Raw genomic sequence first — 22875 nt, 5'->3', positions numbered from 1 at the left:
ATCCTCGTTACTCAGAGTGCGGTCAGGAGCATCAGTGTCCCTGGGGAGCTTGGTAGCAATGCAGAATCTCATCTTGACCCCAGTCCTACAGGAATCAGATTCTGTACCTTAACAAAATCCCCAGGGGGGTTCCTATGCTCAACAGCATCTGGGAAGCAGTGCTTCTACCAGTGAACAGTGGTGTCTTTATGAAATAAAATAAAGTGGTTAACAAGAGAAAATTCTCATAAGAAATACACATTTGATTTTTAGTTTCAGCAGTGTTGCAAACTGAACTCAGATCCTCTTTCCCTTTACAAAGCAGAGATGCTGGATAAACTACAGTATTTTTTTTTAAGTCAAACTCAAAAGACAGACAGGGGAGTTTTCTGGTTTCCAAAAAACTACACAGGAACTCATACAACTTGAGTCAATGCAGCAGAACCCTGGAGGGCAGCAGACCCTAAAAGAGAGAGACTAGAGTCATAAAATCCCAATGAAAATCAGAGATGAGGCCTTGGGTCCATATGAAGTGTGATGCTAGAACTTAACACTTCTACATAAACCCTCCCCGCACTGTGTAAGGTGAATGGGAGAACTTCACAAGAGGGCCGAGTAAGAAGCAAAGAAGCATCAGGTCTGTTGGGCCCACAAGCCCTAGTTTGCGCCACGTATAGATATGGAGTCCAAATGAATACCATCCACATGGTGCTGGAATCTCAAACGGACATATTACTGTGAAAATTCACCCTAGACAAGTGAAATCCTGGGGACACCCAGACAGGACAAATATAAACCATCTCTGTAAACATACTCCCACAACCCAGGGCACATATGACTCATACATTATGATAATAATCCCAGCTGAGGATGAGCCCATAAGCACAAATTAAAACAACATGCGAGAAGAATTCACTACAAGAGGGCATTATCAGGTACCATGAGCAGTGGATTAGCAGGCCCCAGAACACAGGATAACAGAACAATCCCAAGGAGACTATCATTTTATTTAAGCCTCAAAGCAATTTACTAGATAAGAAACCTGAGACTAACAGGTAATTTAAAGATGTGGAAACTGAAGTTCAGAGAGTCTAAGTTCTAATAAGGATTGAGGGCTTAAGTCCAGTCCCAATACTTTTTCTACCACATCACATTATCTGTTGTTAATAAATGTATGACTAACTCATACCCTAGTTGGATCAATTCTTTGATTTGTTTAAAACAGAATAGAGAGAAGTGACTTTCTTAGATTGGGAAGGGAGAATTCTCATTCAGTTAATTTGATCTTAAGCAGTCCTTTTATCACACAACAAAGGAAGGAAGGTAGGTAGGTATCTTTGTATACTCAAGAACTTTTATTGGGGAAAAAGGAAGTGACAGTGTAAGAAGTTTGAGGCAGTTGGACAAAATGGGAGGTAATAGGTAAATATCCATCTGGATTTCCAGAATGTTCAGAAGACAAGGATTTATACCTTGGCAATTGTCTTTATTTTTCTAAGGTAGGATGTCAGGTAATCACTGGAACTTGAGCCAAGATGAGGTTCTGCTTTTACTCAGAGCATCATCATGGTGTCCCTGAAAGGCTTCTTGAAGTTGCAGCTTCTAACTCACAAACCCCCATGAAGGCTGCTAAGGAATTGGTGTATAGCTCAGGCATTACAGCAAAGCCATAATTTCTTATCTCTTACCCCTTTACTAAATTACAATTAAATTCCATCATTCAAAACTGCCTGATCTTGAGCCAGATGCATATATCACAAGAAGGCATTAAAATCTGACCTTTTCCAGTAAGAAATGTCATGAGTCCATCACAGAAATGTAACTCCCTTTCAAATTAGAGCTAAGAAAGATTTGAACTTCAAAGGGGAACTCTTCAATTACAGGTGAATCAGAGGACTTTTCTAGTAACCTCTTAAAATTATGAATTCTAAAGAAAAAATAAGATGACTTTTGTGTTTCAGAGCACAAGTAAAACTGAATGAGTAAATAACAGGTGGGAAAAAATGCTACATACAAAAAGTGAAAAAGGACCGCACTGATCCATGTGTTTGAAGTCAGTTCTAAGTTTACTGGAAACTTGAAAATCAGTAACATTTCAGCAGAGGCCCTAAAACCCAAAACAATTATCCATTGTCTCTTTTACTGGCTAAGATTTACATCTAGTGGCTTCATCAGTATAGATAGCACAGAGACTGCAAAGAGTACTGTGGGGCTTGGTGATTTCAGAGCTTGCTCTTGGAATATTTATCATTTTAGCTCAGTAAATAGCTAGTCCTCTGTCAGCAGGGAGATAAGCAGGCACCCCTATCAGTCTTGGTACTTTCAGAAGCACACTGTGGAACATCCATCTTCCCTCTGATGACCATCCATGCCCAGAAAGTAAGTATTTTAGACCTTTGTAAAGAAGAGTCATTCAAATAAGAAAGAAAAAACTTAACTGAATAGTAACAAGAGGAAAGATGGGGACTGGGAGCAACCAGAGACAGAGATTCAAGAGCAATGGCAGCTGGGCTCTGCCATGGTTGGGGGCTGGGGTGGGGGTGGGGGGGATGGCTATGAGGCAATTCTAATTGAGTGTAGACTGAGGCCATACATAGGCATCTCAACCTCCATCAACACAAAAGCAAACTTGGTGTCCAAGGGAAGCAGGATGGCTTTCCCAACATCCATTTATGTCTCCATTTAATAAATACTTATTGAGTTCCCACTGTGTATACATACATATCAGAGACATATCATGAGTATAAGGAGAAGGAAAAGAGATAATAAAGCATATGATAGGTAGAAAAAACAGGCCAAAATAAAATAATAACTAATTCGAAAGAAGAAGAAACTATGCCAATTGTGGGACTCTGTAGCTTCATGTAGAAAATAGTATTTGAGCTGGGCCTTAAAGAAAAGGTAAGATTTGGACATACAGATACACTATGTGGGACTGGTGTCCCACCCCCAGATATTTTTATTTACTTAATCCAGGGTAAGACCAGGCATGGGTGGTTTTGCTTTTTTGAACACTTCCCAGGTGATTGTTACGTGCAGCCAAGGCTGAGAATCCTGAGCTAGAATAGGGCAGACATGGAGACTGGTAGTTTGTACCCTTGGAAGTTTGTACCAAAACTTTGTAAGAATACCAGCTCCCAGTGTGTCATGACTCATGAATTGACACAATGCCCCACAGATAAGCTATAGGAAGAGAGGCCAAAACAAAATACTGACTTCAACATAATCATAGTCCTTTGGGAAGTTCCATTTATCAGATGAAAGGCAATAACATAGGACATTTATGGACACTGTTTGGTGCTCTGGTGGACTCCCTACCAGAACAGCTCCCACTTGAAGGAACTAAATGAAGAAATGGCCACACGGAATCAGGAGTGGACAAACTCACAGAATGTGCACAATGCTACTTTTGGATCTGTGTTTGAGAATAGAACCAGGAACACCCAATGGTCTCACCATTGTGGTGTTCTCTGTGACAATTCAATAAAGCAAGCATGAGCTTTTCTCAATGAGAAGGCACCTTTCAAAGTCTGAACTTTAGAAGGTATGATATTGTAAGCTTAGGTGGGCCAAATATTTGCACTGGGCAGCAGGGAATCTTCCAAGCGTGAGGCTTGTGATCATGTCTGAAAAGAGTAAACATGGAATCATATGGCTTTAGAGTGGCCTCCTACTATAAGTAAGTAAAGTAACTTGTGCTCCACTTACCTACTGCTGTATGAAAAATGACTCAAAAATGAAGCGGCTTGAAAGAATTTATCATTCTTTCTCATAGTTCTGTGGGTTGCCTGGCTCAGCTGACTGATTCTCCCTTGGTTCTCTCACACAGTTGTGGTCAGACAGTGGCTGGGGTCATCTGAAGGCTCCACAGGACTGGACATCTAAGATGGCACACTCACGTGGCCACTCGCTGTGAGCTCAGCTAGACCGCTGACTGGAATGCCTACATGTAGCCTCTCTCTGTGACTTGGATTTCTCACAGTATGATAGCCAAATTCCAAAAGACAGGAAGTAGAAGCTGCCAGTCTCTCAAAGTCTGGGTCCAGAAACTGGCAAATACCACTTCCACTATATTTTGTTTTTGTTTTGTTTGTTTTTTTACCTGTGACAATGATCAATTTATTGCCTCTCAGCTGTGTAATTTCTTCTTTGTCAGCGGAACTGATGTTAAGCTTTGTCAGTGGAGATGCTGGAGGAGGAAGGGGCTTTCTCTTCCTGGTTCTGATGTGCTCCTGTTACCTCGTAGCTTCTGTAGCTCCTGGCTCTGCAGTGCAAAGCAGCCAGCAGCACGTAGCAGCAAACAGCTTCCCCTGGCATTCCTTTGGTTTGGTTCACAACAAATTCTGAGGAGTGCCACTTCCCCGTGGGAGGTTTCTCCAGGCACCTCAGAGGGCAAGTCTCCAGCAAGTTCCAGAGCAAAGATTTCCAGCTCGTTCTTCTGGCACAGCATCAGAGCAACTTCACAGTCATTTAATGGTCATGGCCATGCCCTGACTGTATTCTGTTGATTAAAGCAGTCACAGAGCCTGCCCAGATTCTAAGAGAGGGGACTTAGACCCTATATCTCGAAAGAGGAATGTCAAAAATACAGCCATCTTTAATCTTCCACAACTTGTGAATAGATTAGCTCTTATTCTCAACACCATATATTTGAGCTTTAAATGGATATTTTTTTCACAGTTCTTTAATAGCAACTCCCACAGCAAATAAAAAAGAGCAATACTACATACAATACAAATATAAAAGAGTAATATTGTGTTATTCTTCACTGCAAGCTCATCACCTAGAAGTCTGAGTTGTTTCTTTCCAGCAGTCAGGATGAGTTAGCACCAAACATCTCTTCTCTCTGCCTAGTTCCCTCAGTGACCAAAAACATTATGTCTACAAAGACAGGGGCAAAGACAGGGTAAGAAGGACAATAAATGGACCAGGACACAGATCAGGCCACACAAAAGGGTCAAATCCATAGCCTGGGTTTTACGGCCACTCTAGAATGTTTCCACAGATCGTGACTGCTGGAATTCGGCCAGCGTCAGCCCCACAGTCCATGATGATCCAGCGCTCAAGAGCTTCTGCATCGCTAAATGCTTGCGGGGCTCAGAAATCAATATCTAATCACACTTAAGCTGGAGCCCGATATTCTGTACACTCAGCAGTGTAGGTTTCTGGTTGCTGGGTACATAAAAGTTAACATGGGAAGCAGAACATTCGTTGGAATGAGCTGCATTAAAAATATCACCACTCTGGTTCAAATCACTGTTAATGACATTATCGAGTGCTCATTTTGCAAGGGTCCCACTTTACCAAGAGCTATAAGATGGTACAAAGGAAACAGAAGACACTTTTTTTTTTTTACCTCAGAAGCTAATGTTACCTTTTTCTTTTCTCGGCCCTTCACTAGGAACATAACAGCTAGATTATGTCTCAAAATCTGTCAGCTTTAAAATCCTGAGTAATGGGAATACCAGAGTAATGGGAACATCAGCTACACCTGGTTTCCTGGTAGGAAATTGCTAGTCTCTTTTCAGTGAGGAGCATATCAAGAAACCAACGAGGCCTTTTAGTAAGCTGTTATAGAGTCCCAGGTGTAGCCAAGTCCCTACCGTCCCTTCTCTGTCCCTAAGCTATATAATTCACACCAAATTCACAACGAAATCCCTAATGAAATTTCTAGTAGCAGCTAGACATCTAGCTGGGAAGTTTGTACATCTAGTGATGTCCCTCCCCTTTTTTATAGGCTGGCTCCCCTATCACCTAAGACACGGATTTGTGTAACACTTCCCAGATAATTGCTTCTCAAACATTAATGTGCACACAAATCTCACCTGGGGATCTTGCTACAATGCAGGTTCCAATTCAGCAGGTCTCAGATGGGGTCCTGAGATGCTGCATTTCTACCAAGTTCCCAGGTAGTGTTCATGCTGCTGGTCCTCAGACCACACTTTGAGGAGCAAGGATAGAGGTCACTATGGAGAGAGCTTTACCTGCTTCCCGCAGTGTTCAAAGGAAGAAAAACAAAACAGAGGTCTCCAGTTCCCTATCTTTTCCTCTCTCTCACTCAAGCACTAGAGACTATATGACAATCAAGCCTCAGGAATAGCCTTGGGAACCTCAAAATTCTCCAAGTTGGATATGAAAATTAAACTCCAACCATGGTCTCAGGTTTAAAATATTAGCCCAGTTTGCGGACACCAACAACCAGAAAACACTGAAAACTTAATTTGAAAGTTTTGAATCTATCCTCACAGTCATGAATATCAGAGAATCACTTTAAATTCACTGTCTTTTTTTGACACCAAAAAAAAAGAGGGTGCATGTTTGCTTGCCTTATAGGTCCTGCAAATTTGTTTCTTGACTGAGAGTTTAAGACAGAAAGTTAGAAACTAAACTTTTTCCTAAAGCATCTATATAGAAGCACAGAGGTTTGGATTTTTAAATTTATTTTGGTTTGAATTATCTAGATATTTGTCCTGACTCCTCAGATCATGCTAAGAACTTATACTGTTGAGGCTTTGTCGTTTTCCCCAAGTCTTTTATGTTCCTTATCCGCATATCATCTTAGGTCACCCTGTCCCTTAAGGTCCATAATATTGGTTCAACCTCCTGTTCGGTACACTCTGGAATGCCTGCCCAGGACCTCTTTGTGTTCCTGGGGGAACTTATGTTCTATGCTTATTTCTATTTCAAATTATACTGAATGTCTGTTCTCTGTTTTGTACTTCTTAGCTTTTTTTTTCCCTCCTAGATTATCCACAACCCAGCCCCTTCCCACCTTCATTTCAAGCTCTTGTGTTTTTTTACTGAAGGTCATAAGTGGAGGATTTTACTGCTGCACTGCAAACAAACAAATTTAAAGCATGTATCACACAGCACTCTTCTTGAAAATTCTGTCAGGCGCCTGCCTTCAGTATATCTCTGGACCTTTGGCCTTCTTGCTGATTATTCCTCTTTCCTTCCTTCGCATTTCTCTCTCTGCACCGCCTCTCTCCCTGATTGCCCCTGAACAGTCCAACTGTGTGTTCACCCCCAGTTATGCAGAGCAGTTTGGCTCTCCACATCCTCTATTCCCAAACTGTGCCAAACTCACTTTTTAGGCAACACGCTAATGAGGTTAAGTCCAACCTTCGGGTGCTAATTTGTTTATTCTTGTTCCACAGATGCTTTAACCCAAAATTCACAGAGCAGTTCCTGTAGTTCAAGTGAAAAAGTGAGAGTGGTTAGTACAAGGGCTCCAAAGCTCTTAGTAAACCTATCCAAAATACATACCACTCGTTTGCATGTATCGATGAAGAGATCGGTGGACACAAACAAACACTCAATTTTGGAAATCACATGGCAAAGCTTTGCCTTTTTCCTCTAACTTAATTCATTCAGAAAAAGAGAAAAGCACCTTTGACATCCAAGAAGCTGACCTAGTACTGTCAGCTGGGCCTTGACATTGTCCTGTTGAACATAAACAGTTTCACAGAAAATCATCATCAGACAAGGCCACTCTGTGACCAGGATGGAATAAGACAAAAACACAGCCACTTAGTAATCGCATCTAAACACAGACAAAGCGTGAACATTGTCCAGACCACAAAATACCAGACAGCCTGGCTAATATGAGCGACTGCTGCTTCTTTCCCAATTACAGCTTTAGCTTTGCCGCACTCCCTATAGATAAGATTTACAGGGATATTCAATAATAGAATTGTCCTTGATTTCAGAGAGTAGCAATCCAGGATGAAAATCTGCTTCCTTGGGTCTTCCCCCAAAGTACTCAATCAAACAAGTTCTATAATAAGTCCTTCCTAACAGCCTCTTGCTGAGACACACCATGGTTGCCCATGGTGTGCATTCCCCCTTTCTGGGATGAGTAATAAGCACACTTGTTCAAATACAGGGGTGTTCCTATGGGTCTTTGACTGGAGGGCATTGACAGGAAGCAGGATGGATTTGAAACAAAGGTTGAAAAAGTAGGACCATGAATGTTTTGCCTCTGGCAGACTGTGGTACAAACAGTGGTGTGGCACAGCTGAAGTAGTGATTGTGTGGCCATTTTCTTCCAGGACGCCATTTTGCGACTACTCAAGGCTTGTCTCCCCTGCCCTCACATTAAGGAAGCCCTGAACCCACTCCCTGACAAGCCTCAGGACTGAGGAACAGGCATTGACAGGACTAGCCGAAGGTGTAGCAGCTTTCAAAGTGCTTTCAGTAAATGATCTCATTTTATCCTCATCACTCTAGGAAAGCAGAAGGGGCAGATAAGCAACCTCCCTTTTTCTCTCCACAGTCTCCTAGTGTCATATAAAAGATAATCTTCCTCACCTTCACTCATGAATTCATGCATCCAGAAACATTTATGGTGCACTTATCGTCTGCCAGCAACTGCTCTAAACCAAGTGTGATCCCCAGGCCAGCAGCAGCAGCAGCAACACCTGAGAACTTGTGAGAAATACAAATTTTCAGCCCTAACCCACACCTACTGAACCAGAAACTCTGGGGACGGGCCAGCAATCTGTGGTTTAACAAGCCCTCCAGGCGATTCTGATGCCTGCTAAAGTTTGAGAACCACTGTTTTAGATAAAAATATGAGCAGTACACATGCCTTGGCTTCAAAAGTTTCTCTAGGTCAGTGGAATAGATGGCCAGGTAAATAAATCATTAAAATATAATGAACGGGGGCTTCTCTGGTGGTGCAGTGGTTAAGAATCTGCCTGCCAATGCAGGGGACACGGGTTTGAGCCCTGGTCCGGGAAGATCCCACATGCCGCGGAGCAACTAAGCCCGTGTGCCACAACTACTGAGCCTGCACTCTAGAGCCCGCGAGCCACAACTACTGAGCCCGCGTGCCACAACTGCTGAAGCTCGTGCACCTAGAGCCCATGCTCCGCAACAAGAGAAGCCACCACAATGAGAAGCCTGTGCACAGCAATGAAGAGCAGCCCCCGCTCGCCTCAACTAAAGAAAGCCCGCGTGCAGCAACAAAGACCCAATGCAACCAAAAATAAATAATAAATAAATTTAAAATATATATATATATATATATTATAATGAACGACATCCAGACTAATAAAAACATAGGAGAAAAGCAAAGTAAGCTGACCAGTAGCATTCAGAGAAGGCCCACTGACTCTAAAGCACTGCACTGTGAAGAATTATGAAAAAAGGAATTAAACAAACAAAAAGTTCTTTAATGAGGTGTGGGATCTCAGGCCTCTGTGCTCATCAAGGGAACAACAACATCAAAAACGCTGAAACCAGTCTAGTCCAAATACAGGATCTCTGATTCTCCTTCCGAATTCTGTGACTCTCTGCTCCCACTCCACAAGGAGATTACAATCAAACTTGAAGTCAGATACTAAGAATTTCAAAAAGGTTGGATTCAGGGGCTGCTGTAGTTCATTTTCTTTGGGGAAAGGTAGTAATCAATTCTCTGAGTGGAAGGGAGGTGAGTGCTAGGCGTGTCTCTTACTTTGTTACCAGCTCCCTTATAACACCAACAACTTCCTACAGAGGAAAATCCAATGACCCATCCCTGTCTTTCTAGCCGTGATGAGAGAACGAGGGGCTTGAGGCGTTTCCTTTAGTGTTTCTCCGTGCAGATCTCTTGATGGGAGCCTATATGCAAACATATCAGCATTATCACTTAGTAACAGCTACCATCTGGATAGCACTTTTCCATTTACAAAGTGATTCATCTGTGTTATCCTATTTACCTTCCTTTGGTCACAATCCTATGACCAAAGGGTCTCTTTCGATTCTTATTAAGAAAAAACTCAAAAAACTTTGTAGGATCAGTGTTATGGGTTTAATTGTGTCCTCTTAAAAGCCAGACGTTCAAGTCTTAACCCCCAGTGTCTCATAACTTGGAAACAAGGTCGTTGCAGATGTACTTAGTTAAGATGAAGTCATACTGGAGTAGGGTGGACTCTAATCCAATATGAACAGTGTCCTTATAAAATGGGGGAATATGGAAACAGACATGCACACACAGAGAGAACACCATGTGAACATGAAGGCAGTGATGAGGGTGACACTTCTATAAGCCAAGGAACACCCAAGATTGCCAGCAAACTACCAGAAGCTAGGAGAGAGGCCTAGAACAGATTCTCCCTTATAATCCTCAGAAGAGACAATCCTGCCAACACCTTGATTTCAGATTTCTAGCCTCCAGAACTTTGAGACAATAAGTTTCTGTTCTTGAAGTCACCCAGGTTGTGGGACTTGTTATATCAGCCCTAACAAACTAATACAAATGGCTTCACCAAAATCTCTGAGGGGTATTGGGCACAAGTGGCTTTAGTGCCACTTCAACAGAGAGGGCACAAAGAGGAGTCAGTATCACCCCACTGTGCCACGAACCTTATGAAGCTCTGGCATCTCACAGGCTTCCTTTCATCAACAGTGGTGCTCAGGGTCGTAACCAAAGGAGCCAGCAGAACTGGCTGGCACGATGGGATGCTTGGGGGACCCAGCAGAATCCCAGAGTAGAAGGAAAGAGGAAAAGCTGAGGCTGCCACTTGTCTGGGAAGGCATGTGCGACATGGACCCCCCATCGCCCCCATCCCATGGGACCCCCATGAACACCTTGGGGGCTATTACCAAGCAGGAGGTACAATTCCCCCACCAACAAGAAGAGCAAAAGTCACTGAAACAACCAGTTTAATCTGATCAGAATTTTAGTTAAGAAAATGACTCATAACTTTGAGTTCTCTTCTGGGATTGCTCTGTTCATCTTGGGAAAAGCAGAAAACTCTCACTTCCCATATCATTAAGGTAGAGATGTTAACCAGAATCATTTTGTGCCTGAAGAACCCTGCAGTTTGGCAAGATTGCAGAGAGGATGGAAGGAAATGGCTTGAAAAATCGTTAACAACTTCAGTCAGGTATGTTGACCACCAGTCAAGTACAACTTATACAACTATTTCAGGATGAAAAATGGGAAGTAAAATGAGAAAAGGAAGAGAGAAAAACATAAAACAAAATTATGATGCAAAAATGTTGAAGTGGTCATTTCCAATTTTCTAGGTACCCTAAATAAAATGTATAACAAGAGAAGGCCTTGTTTAATAATGTAAAATCTTGTTCTTTTTTACTGAGTCCATTAGAGCAGGGCTATGCAAAGTGTACCAGGAACATGCAAAGGGAAGCAATGAGATGGATAATTAACTTGTCGATGAAAATAAATAATTTATACATATTTTAGACCCTCCAAAATCAGTTTGTGATCAGAGAGTCTCATGGAGAACCTAAGAATATTAGCTACAATAGGTACAAGGAAAATGGAGATCCTAGTGGTTTAAAAGATTGTGTCCTCAAATATTATTAAAATTATAAAATTTCATGATGTATTATAATTATATCATTTTAAATATTCTTTAAAATGATATAATTATAACTGTATAATTAATATAACTAGCTTAGAAATAACTATCACAGATATTTTCACAACCCAGAACTGACAACTGTTAATAATTGTAAATTCTAGTTGGCAGAAATATCTGTTAGCTATATTATTCTTTTTCCTTTTCTGTTTTCAAAAATATCTCCAAGAAATCTTTTTAAAGAACTCTTATCTACCAACCTATCTGACTATAGGTCTGACATTTACCAGCATTGTGAGTTTGAGCAAATGTTTTACTCTCTCTGAATTATTTCCTCATTCACAAAGTGAGGTTCATAATAATACAGTTATTTATGAGGATTAGAGGTGATGTATGTAAAGAGGTGATGGTAGACAGTAGGCACCCCCAAAATGGTGACTACTCTTATTCTGAATCTCCTCACTAATGTCCCCAACGTGTGATCATCCAGTCCAGCCATGAGCACTTTAAACTTTGACAAGGAAACCTGACTTCTCAGGCTGGCCTGTTACATTTTTTAATTCTTCATTGTTAGAAAGTCCACTAAATAGTCTTACTGCAAGTCACTATGGTTCTAGTTGGGGCACAACATCCTTCCATTCGGTATTCTTTCAGCACTTTAATTCAGCTAAGAATCTTCCACCCTCCTTCAGCGCCCCCCCCCCATCTTTAATGCTTCTCTTTTCCATGTTTAAATGTCTCAATCTCTCTATCATCTCAGATAGGACTTAATTTTGAGTTCCTGCACCATGATGGTGAACTTCCTCCAAGCATGCTTCCATTGACATTTACCTCTCTAAAAATTGTAATGCCTGGAGTTGAGATTGGAGCTGAACTCTTCTCCCTACCCCAAATCCTTGTTCTAGATCATGGATGGGCAAACATTTTCCATGAAGGGCCGGATAGTAAATATCTTCACCTTTACTAACCATACAGTCTCTGTGCAATCACTCGACTCTGACACCATAGTACAAACGCAGCTATAAATAGTATGTCAAAGAATGGGCATGGCCATTGAAAATGGGAATCTTTCTTTAGTAGAATATCATCTAAAACAGAGGTCAGCAAATTGTGACCCATTGGTCAAACATGGCCTGTTTTTGTAAGAGAGATATTTTACACAGCCATGCCCATTCTTTGACATACTGTTTATAGCTGTGTTTGTACTACAGTGTCAGAGTCGAGTGATTGCACTCTTGGCATAGAGAAAATCTGATTCCCTCATGATGGAAGTTTTCCACAGATACACAGCAGATCTGGAGCTCCCAAGTGGAGAACTTTGCCTTCATCTATATTACATAGCATCTTGATAGATTCAGCTCACCTCGCTAACCTGTTGAGTACTTTCTGGGTAATCATTTTATTATCTAATGTGCAGAGTCACATCCATCCTTTCCTTTGTTTATACATTATTTTCTCCTTTATTCATAAGCTGTTTGAATAATTAAGGTATTTATGTGTAGCAATTAATTAGCAACTAATGAGGCACACACACAAAAAAAAAAAAAAAAAACCACAAAATTCCTTTCACCAGCTGTTCATAATTCAATCCAATTTTTTTTGTTTACTCAGACTCAGGAATGTCCTTAATTAACATTTGCTATCATTTCCTGCCTTGATGATTCAGTGTCTATAGTGTCACCAGCCTATTATTGGCACAGGAATGAAAGGAACACTGGATTTTGAGTCAAAATGCAAATATTATTTCCATTTTTGTTACTTATCAGTTTGAGCACTTAAGCAGGTTAATTAAGTTCTCTCCATCTCTATTTCTTCATGCATAAAATAGAGTAAATAATACTTTCCCTGACTATTTCATAAAGTTAATTTGTCAAACATGGACATAGATTTGAAGGTTATTTTCTCCATGTGTGTAATGTGTTTACTCTATAGAACGATAGTCACAATATACTGTTAGCAGAAAAAGGTAAAAGATCAGTGTTACCTTATCATTTTAATTTTTCTGGAAGAAACCACATCAAAATGTTAATAATGGTCATCTCTGTGTGGCAGAATTACAAGCGACATGTATTTTGCTCTTTTTTGCTTACATGTAGTTTCTATGTTTTCTATAATAAGCAAGTACTACTTGTATAATAATAAAAGGTCAAATTTTAAAATAATTGCTTATTGAATTATAAAATAATCCATGTTAGTTCTAGAACATTTGGAAAATACAGAAGAGTATAAAAATGATTACATATATTAACACGCACTTACTTACTGGGGTGTTACTACAACTCATAAGAGGAGTTGCAGTAAACCATCTTTAAGGTGAGTTCCCACATTCCATGGTTCCTGGTACTCACAGAATTAGCCTAAAAAAGCAGCTGAATAACCTACATGCATCAGGCAACATTTTTAGTATGTAAACCTCCATGGCAATTTAAATAAGGAATTAAAATGGCTATGGCCCATGTAATTAGAGGTGAATCATGGAAAGTCATGGAAAGTCATTTCAGTTGGCAATGCTGAAACTTACCTTGTGATGCTGTCAAAAAGAGCAACATATAAAGAGTTAGCTTGTTTGGGGGACCTTGATTTTAAATAACTGGAAATAAATAAATTTTCTCTAAAAGAATAGATTGAAAAAACAGAGTAAACAAGACTTTTAATTCCTTTAAAGGGCAGTAAAGTAAGGGTGAACTTTGGAAAGGGCTTACATTCTGCACTAGAATTCTTTCAAATGCCTCTTAAGTCTAAAGCACAAAGTCTAGCTGTTCCATCACAGTGACTCTAAATCAGCTCTGAAACTTGGGGAAATACACTAACGCTAATGCAGAATATTAGGAGCTTATATATAGTACAAACAAATTTCGTCCCACTCTTGTATTACCACCAAATGGGAAACAGAATGAAATTCGTGACTGACAACCTATACAGCAAGTACATTTTACATTCTCCCTAAACCTAAAGCCACATATAAGAAGCCCCTGAATAGAATTTCATAGTGATCATAAATATAGTATCCCAGCAATTCTCTTTCATTCTTTTCAGAAGGCTTTCTGCAGTGGCTAAAACTGCTAACTAAAAATAAACCCAGAGGGAGGAAATATTTACAAATTATATATCCAATAACAAACTTCGATCTAGGATGTTTATATGAATAGAACACTTACAACTAAATAATAAAAAGACAAATAACCCAATTTTAAAACAAGCAAAGGATCTGACTAGACATGTCTCCAAAAAAGATATACAAATGGCCAGTAAGCACATGAAAAATGCTCAATATCATTGGTCATCAGGGAAATGCAAATTAAAGTCACAGTGAGATACCACTTCATACCCACTAGAGTGGCTATAATCAAATACATGGAAAATAATATATTGGCAAGGATGTATAGAAATTGGAAGCTTCACATACTGGTAGTTGGAATGTAAAATGGTACAGCTAATTGGGAAATAGTCTGGCAGTTCCTCAAAAGGTTAAACATAGAATTACCATATGATCCAGCAATTCCACTCCTACACATATACGAAGAGAGATGAAAACATAAGTCCACACAAAAATTTGTACACTGTCCATAACAGCATTACTAGCAATACCCAAAAAGTATAAGCAACTCAAATATCCATCAAGTGATGAATGGAAATATATGGTCATACAACAGAAAATTATAAAAAAGAAATGAATACTGACACAAGCTACAACACGGATGAATCTTGGAAACATTATGTTAAGTGAAAGAAGCCAGTCACAGAAGACCACATATTGTATGATTCCATTTTTATATAAAATGTCCAGGGATAAGCTAATCTACAGAGACAGAATGTAGATTAGTTGTTGCCTAGGGCTGGAGGAGAAGGTGACTGGGAGAAAATAGGGGTGACTGCTGAAGGCACACGTTTCTTTTTGGAGTGAAAATGTTTTAAAATTGATTGTGGTAACAGTTGCACAAGCCTGTGATATACTAAAAATCATTGACACTTTAAAATGGGTGAATTGTATAGTATGTGAATTATATCTCAATACAGCTAGTACAAAAATAATAGATAATTAGAAAGATAAATAGGTAGTAGGTAGATAAGATAGATAGATAGGTAGATAGGTAGCCGGCAGAGAGACAGGTAGACGGACCGACCAACCCAGGGCAGAGCTATTGAGGCTGACTTCCAGAGCTGACTGGCTCTCAAAATTGGTCTAGTGAGGATGGCTAAGCCACTGCTAGGTAATGGTGTCTTCTCTTCTTCTACCTTCACAAATAACTCAATCAATGAAAAATAACTGGTGCCTTGGTGGGATGAATTGGGAGATTGGGACTGACATATATACACTAATATGTATAAAATAGATAACTAATAAGAACCTACTGTATAAAAAAATAAATAAAATTAAATTTTAAAAAAAAGAATCAAATTTTTCCCCCTTAGGGGTGATATCATCCCTGTTAAGAATATGTTTCAGGGGGCTTCCCTGGTGGCGCAGTGGTTGAGAATCTGCCTGCCAATGCAGGGGACACGGGTTCGAGCCCTGGTCTGGGAAGATCCCACATGCCACGGAGCAACTAGGCCTGTGAGCCACAATTACTGAGCCTGCGCATCTGGAGCCTGTGCTCCGCAACAAGAGAGGCCGCGATAGTGAGAGGCCCGCGCACCGCGATGAAGAGTGGCCCCCACTTGCCACAACTAGAGAAAGCCCTCGCACAGAAACGAAGACCCAACACAGCCATAAATAAAAATAAATAAATAAATTTAAATAGCACTTGGCAAACAGAGGGAAGAAAAATATAGTTATAAAAAAAAAAGAATGTATGTTTCAGACAAAATCGTGTCATTTTATGCAATGTTAATTAATAAAAATTAATAATTATAAAATTATTTACAATTTTATAATTATAAATTATAATTATATATAATTATAAGTATTTTATAATTATATAATTATTTTATAATTATAAATTATAATTTGTGTTTTATAGTGGCACCTTCACTAAAGTTAGTTCTATCATTTAAATTTTTTTAAAAGATATAAAAGTAATTATTTTAACAAACATCTTTTGACTACTTAAGAGACAGGTACTGTGCAGAAATTTTCTGACTTCTTTTACCTACCTTTACTTCCACTCTCTATAGCAAACATTTCACCCCACTTACCAACTATGGAGTATTTAGGACCCATCCACTGAGCTGGCATCCTGTCAATCCCATTCCAGTCTGGGATTTGATCAAAATAACCCCATTCCTGTCCCCATGGAAATACAGACTCCTTTTTCAGAAAGGAGAATGTCATTTAGATATGAAATTAAGTATTTTGCTTATTCAGACACAGTGATGTAAATCCATCATCTGTACTAATAAGGAAGCCATATTTATGATATAGGAATAAGAAAAAGTAAGATTAAATTTAACAAACACTCTGTTCTGTCATATGTGGCAGATCTTCTCTGTCATATCTCCTGTAAAAATATTCATATTTCCCTAATGACAAATTTGCTAATGACACATGAACTTACCTTTACCCATCTAAAATGTAAAACTCTGTATTTATATGAACATCCATATCAAGATGTGTGTCTATTGCTGTAAATAGTGATAGCTCAGGAATTGCTTTTAAGTACTCATTTAAGGTATTAGTGAACTTATTAGTTTATTAAATTATTATTATTATTTTCTCACCTAGTCCTAAGCCCCTTTCCTTTTTAATACTATAAAAACCACAACACTTCTGGTTTTCAAGATGGCTGTTTTAAAACTGTCAACTCCCTGCTGAAACATTTCACTACAAGCTTAAATTAGAAGTACTCCTGACCTTTCTAAGCCTAAAACAAGACACGGAGCTTTATATTTTCTCCTTCAGTGGCCTTCAGCCCCTCTTCACTGCAGATTCTCATGACCCTGGCCACACCCTAGACTCTTTCCTCTTGCTGCTATGTGTTGGAGGGAGTTGCCTGTGCCATAAAGAAGATATTTGCTAAGAGTCTCTGGTCTTAGCCACCCTTCCCCAAAGGACTCCCTAACCAGGGAAAGTAAACAGTGGGTTGAGCAAGACCATAGGGAGCACCCTTCTCCCATAATCTCGTAAGTCTCAGACTAAAGCAATACATGAAGGCCTCACTGCATCTTGGATTTCTCCAAAAACCAGGTAGCCAAAAGGAAGAAAAAGACAAGGGTATGAGCCCACAGTGCTTATGTATTTAAGCTGCATGGACAAGGAAGGCAGAGGAAGAAAAGATGGACAGTAGTCCTCAGAATAAACCCTGATCAGCTAACCACTTTGGCCACATGGATGAAAGAGAAAAGAGAGTAAGTCATATCCATGAACTGACATCTTTTCTCAAAATGACTTCTCCATGAGTAAACGTGGCCTAATCAATATCCTGGATCTGACCAAGGAGGTCACCACATCTTCTACTTGGAGTAAAGGAAGAAACGTAGGCATAGGGAGCCTCCCCATTCTTTGAGGCCCATGATTTGGAATACTCAAGTTTGAAATCTTAAAATCCAATACATTACCAACCTCCTTTGACCCCTCCATTTTCACTTCAACTATTTGTTGCCAGTACTCTTGCCCCCTTGTCTCTCCACTTGATCTTCTCTGGAACCCCCAAGCTTTGTCTTCCTCGCTCCCCAAATAGGCAACTGAACCATGCTGTAGGAGACCACATTGTCAGACCAGCAACTCAGAGACACGCTGCACCCAATTCTTTTGCATCTTCCAGTTAACACTTTCTTCCATTCCACACAGATGTTTTTCCACATCTCCAGTCCTCTCTGATGCCTCTTTCTTCCTTTCCACCCCACCCCCCTTTTCCCTAGCAGATGTGCTTGACTCCCTCTATATAGAGAAAATACGTTTGTGAAGGCAGGAAGTTGAAGTTCTTGCATCTGAACCAATCCTACTTCCTTCCCTCCAGTCTCATAGAAAAAGATGTTCCTTCTCTTCAAACCATAAGCAATATGCACGTTGTCCCTGAGTAGGATCTACTTGTGTCTTAGTGATATTGCTAGAATTGAAGTCCTTATCTTAGTGTTTGTTTGATTTGCATTTCTCTTAATATGAGGGAAGTTGAGCATCTTTTAAATATTTTTATATACATTGGATCTTCTTTGCCTGTTTTTTCCATCTGTCATTTTTCCTCATTCTTTTTGACCTTCTCCTTATTTCTTCTTATTTTTCTTCTTTTCTTAGTTGATCCTCTATGTCCTTTAATATATTTTAGCAATATCTATTCTTACTGTTTTCTTTCCACTTTTGCCTTCATTTCTATGATGATTTTACCTCTTTTCTTATATTCCTTTCTTGAGCTCTTCTAGTTTACATCTTATCTTCTCCTACATTTCACCATCTCTTCCCTGGGCTCTTACATCTGTTTGAAGCTCTTATTTCATAAAAACAATTGTTATATTGATTCTTTTTAATTCATGCAATATATGTTGTCACAATACTCATCTGCTCCAAGGCAACATTTTTCTCATGAGTATTCTCTAACATTTTTTCCTGTTCCTTCTTCCCTTTCCCTATGGTCTATTTTTATATGGATTCTCACTTTTTGGTTCCTCATTATTGAAAGAGATGAGTTTTTCTGGAACAACTAATTGCAAGTGTATGCTGGGAAGGGGCTGGTGTCATGTTCCAATCCAGGTGGAATTTTCTCATTACCCAGTTTTTTGTGAGTGGTGGTGATTGACAGCAGTGACTCACAAAAGAAACTTTCTCTTCTCCCCTGATGCCATGAGACAGGGAATCTATTTCCTCTATATATAGTCTTTCTGAGTGACTTCTTATTTGGTCCTGCTTCCTCGGATTCTTAAAAGCAAACAAAGTCCCCAAACACCCCTGTCTCCTAGATATGCATCCTGTTGCAATGAGGGTTTGAGGTTTTGTACCTCAAGGAATTTCCACTTTACCTTTGCTGGCTCCTTGAAATCTGCAATCTCTACATTCTCATAAATTCTCCCCTTCTCTATTACCATTGCTCGGGGAATTTACAGTTCCTTAGTTTCATCAAAACTGTTGTTCGGGAGTTTGCAGGGTTTTCTTGTGCTCATTTTTGGGGGGATGATTTCTAGAAAGAGCTAGAGGAAATGCCCAATTTATATTGTAATATTCACAGCAGAAGTCTGTCTCTTTATATTTTCTCTGAAACCTTGCTTCATGTGCATTTTTCAAGCTCTTCTACATTTTTCCTCAAATTTAGTAAAGAAAATAAAAATCTTCCATTGTACTTTATGCCTTTTATCTACCACTGTGCTCTCTTTTCTCACTCACCAAATATTTATTAAATGGCTACTGTTGATGGGGACTGTGCTCAGTACTAAGGTTATAATGTTGACCAAGATCAGTGATGTCCCTACTGCCCCGGGGCTTACAATCTGGGAGCAAGAACTCAGATTTAAATAAGCAACATAAATAATCTGCATTCAATATCCCTACTTTCCCACCCTCCATTCACTTTTCAGCTCTCTGCAATCAAGCTGCCACCCCATACTCCTGCTATTATTTAGGCAACATCACTGGAGAAATTTTCATTGACCAATCCAGTGACCACTTATCGGTCTTCATCCCACCTTTCTTCTCCATGGCACAGTTCACCATTCCTTTCTTATTAAAATGAGCTCTACCCATATTTCTATGACCACTCATGCTCCTCATCTGCCCTTGCCCTCTCTGTCCTCTGACAGTTACTCCTGCTTTTCACTGAGAGCTGGAATTCTCGAGGGCTTTGTCCTTAGCCCTCTTCTCTTGTCACTCTGCATGTTCGCTCTAAATGACTTTACACACACACACACACAGTTTAGCCACTCTTTCTATGATGAACAGCTCTCAGATCTGCATCTTTAGCCCAGACTTCTCTTTTGTGCTCAAAGTTCATAGATCAGCCACCTCCTGGACATCTGCACCTGGATGTCCCTCTTTCAATTCCAAATGGATAGGTCTAAAACTGAATTGATACCTTTATCTACAAACCTATTAGTAAGTCTATATTCCCCAGACTGTTCCAGTGGCTTTACCAAATACTCCATCACCCAATGCTAAAACCAGCCATTTACCCTTCGTCTCTGCCACTTTCTGATACCGTTTATGTGTTGTACTTTAAATCTGCTCCCTTCCCTCCATGCCCACCTTTACTTCCCTAGTTCAAGCCCTCACCATCCCAGGCCCGAACTAGTGCCATAGCCTCTTAGCTGGTCTTCCCATCTCATTGTCCCCCTCTCTAGGCAATACTACCACGAGTGCCAAAGTGATCTTCCAAAAATGCAAACCTAATCATGGTATACTCCCATTTCATTTAAACCTTTTAATTTTTCCTCCTCCCCATGGATAAAATATAAACTCCTTACTATAATATAAAAACCTTTCATGATTTGGCCTCTGCCTACCACCCTGTGTCCTGTTGCTTCCCTCGCTTCCCTGCCCTATACCCTATGGTCTACTGTATCTCTTACTCTCTCAAACCTACCATGCTAGTCAAAGCCCTATATCATCCGACATCATCCTTCCTGGAGTACGCTTCCTGGAACCTTCCTTGTCCTGGAATACACTTCCTCCTTGTTTCCATCTGATGAAGTCTTGCTCATTCTACAAGATTCAACCCAAGGGCTGCCTCCCCACTGAAGCCTTGCCTGCCCCCCGGACCACTCCACAACGTTATCTCCTCTGAGCCCGTCTGATGTCCTAGACGCACCTAAGAACATCTGTTCCATCACGTTCCTATTCTGTGTTTATTCATCAGGACTTTGACTAGGTTGAGAGACCCTTGAGGGAAAGGACAGGGTCTTATTCATTTTTGCACCCCAAGTGGCTTTCCAAGGCCTGACACTTGTGAATGAATGAAGGAGGGAGTGAATGAACCAAGTGTGGCGAGACCACAATGTATGGAACAGTACACCCCAGTCAGTGGGGAAAGGCATTTAACAGCCGTAGTGGTGTTGAAAGACAGGAAATATAGTCCTTCCCCTGGCTATTAAGTGTTTTACATCAGATCCTTTCTGAAGTGTTAAAAGTTAAATCAATTTCCAGGAAAACATGATTGCCGATGTAAAATATGTCCTGAGGGGAATATTTCCCTCCTAATACTTTCCACACACATGAAAGGGCAAAGTGTACCTGCTGCTCATGTCTGATGTTGTCATCTAGAAGCTCATGTCCTCTCCATTCTCCAGGCCCCTGTTCAAAGGCTAGTAAATGAGTATGTTGGCTAGGCAGCAGTCTGTGCACAGGTTCTTTGCAGTGTAACGAGCCATCTCCCCGTCAGTACCTGGTCAGGCCCAGCTGTGAGACAGAGCAGGCCAATCTAACCAGACATGAGGAACAGTGCTCCAAACAGGCAAGGGGTCGTCAACAGAGCAAGGACAGAGAACCCCGTGCACTCTAGAAGACACGTGTTGGATTCTGGGGGTGCCCGAGATGAAGCCAAACGGGGTATTGGGCCACCATTTAAGGAATCCACAAGTATTAAGAAATATTGATAAAATGAGCATCATGTCCTGTCACGGAAGCCCCATGTGAGGGCAGGGGCAGAAGCTAAAGGTACAGCTTCAAACTAGACCCAAGGCAACAAAGAGAAAGCAGCATCACAGTTTCCTTAAGGGACAATCTCACACTGTAAGGCAATGGCAAGATAGTATTACTCCCTGGAGCAGAAGCATTCTTGATGTGTATAGATAAAGACACGTAATGGACATTTTTTGGTGTTGGGTGCCCAGAATCACTTCCCCATATGATTTAGTAATGGAAGCTACCTTTCCTGTGGAAAGCCCATTCCTTGTAGTTTGGGTGGAGCTAACCTCATCCACCCCTGGCTCCAGGGGTGGGCACGTGACCCTGACCTGACTTCACATTCCCTCCCCAGTCTGCTGAGGTCCCTAAGGGGGTCGATTGTAAGTCTCAGGCATCTGGCAGCTATGCTGCCCACTTGGCTAAAGAATGAACAAGTGCAAGTGAAAAATGCAGAGAAGTCCAGTAACATCACTTGATCCCTAAAGAAAGAGGCATCCCTGGAGTTCCTTTTAAAAGAAGTCTGAATTGGGTGTCTGTCACCTGCAGCTGAAGGAGTCCTTCCTCTTAGAGGCCAACATGGACTGCTCCCGAGAGCAAGCAAGACTTGGCAGAATCTGGGGCTGGGTTTGTAGTATGGGCAGAACACCGGGTCTTCTGAGAATTTCTCACAATTCTTTATGTGACTGCCAGATTTTATGTTGAGATTTCTTTTCAAAAAAGAAGATCAGTCTATATTTTTGGTCACTGCTCTTATTTTTTCTACTCCTTTTTGTTTCTCATCTTTTCACACCCACACTCAACCTTCCGGCTGAGGTGAAGGGAGGGGTTGGTCATGTAACAACCCTAGACCACGTGAAGCCACCTATCCATGACATACTAGAAACCATCCTCTGGATACCTAGGGTCCTCCTGTTTAGTGGAAGGGAAGGACGCCTAGACCAGGATTACCTGCCATCTGAGAAGTCAGCATAGGCATGACCTCCCTTGAGGTTTAGCTTCCCCCTAAAATTAAAGCGGAGATGGAACTTTGCTTCATCCTGGTCCCTGCGGGATCCTATAATGGTCCTGTATAATTAGCCTGAAGATATTCCTTGCTCTTTGTTT

Source organism: Eschrichtius robustus, chromosome 8 (genome assembly GCF_028021215.1).
Source record: "Eschrichtius robustus isolate mEscRob2 chromosome 8, mEscRob2.pri, whole genome shotgun sequence".
NCBI classification, from domain to species: domain Eukaryota; kingdom Metazoa; phylum Chordata; class Mammalia; order Artiodactyla; family Eschrichtiidae; genus Eschrichtius; species Eschrichtius robustus.
This window is presented reverse-complemented; position numbering follows the sequence as displayed.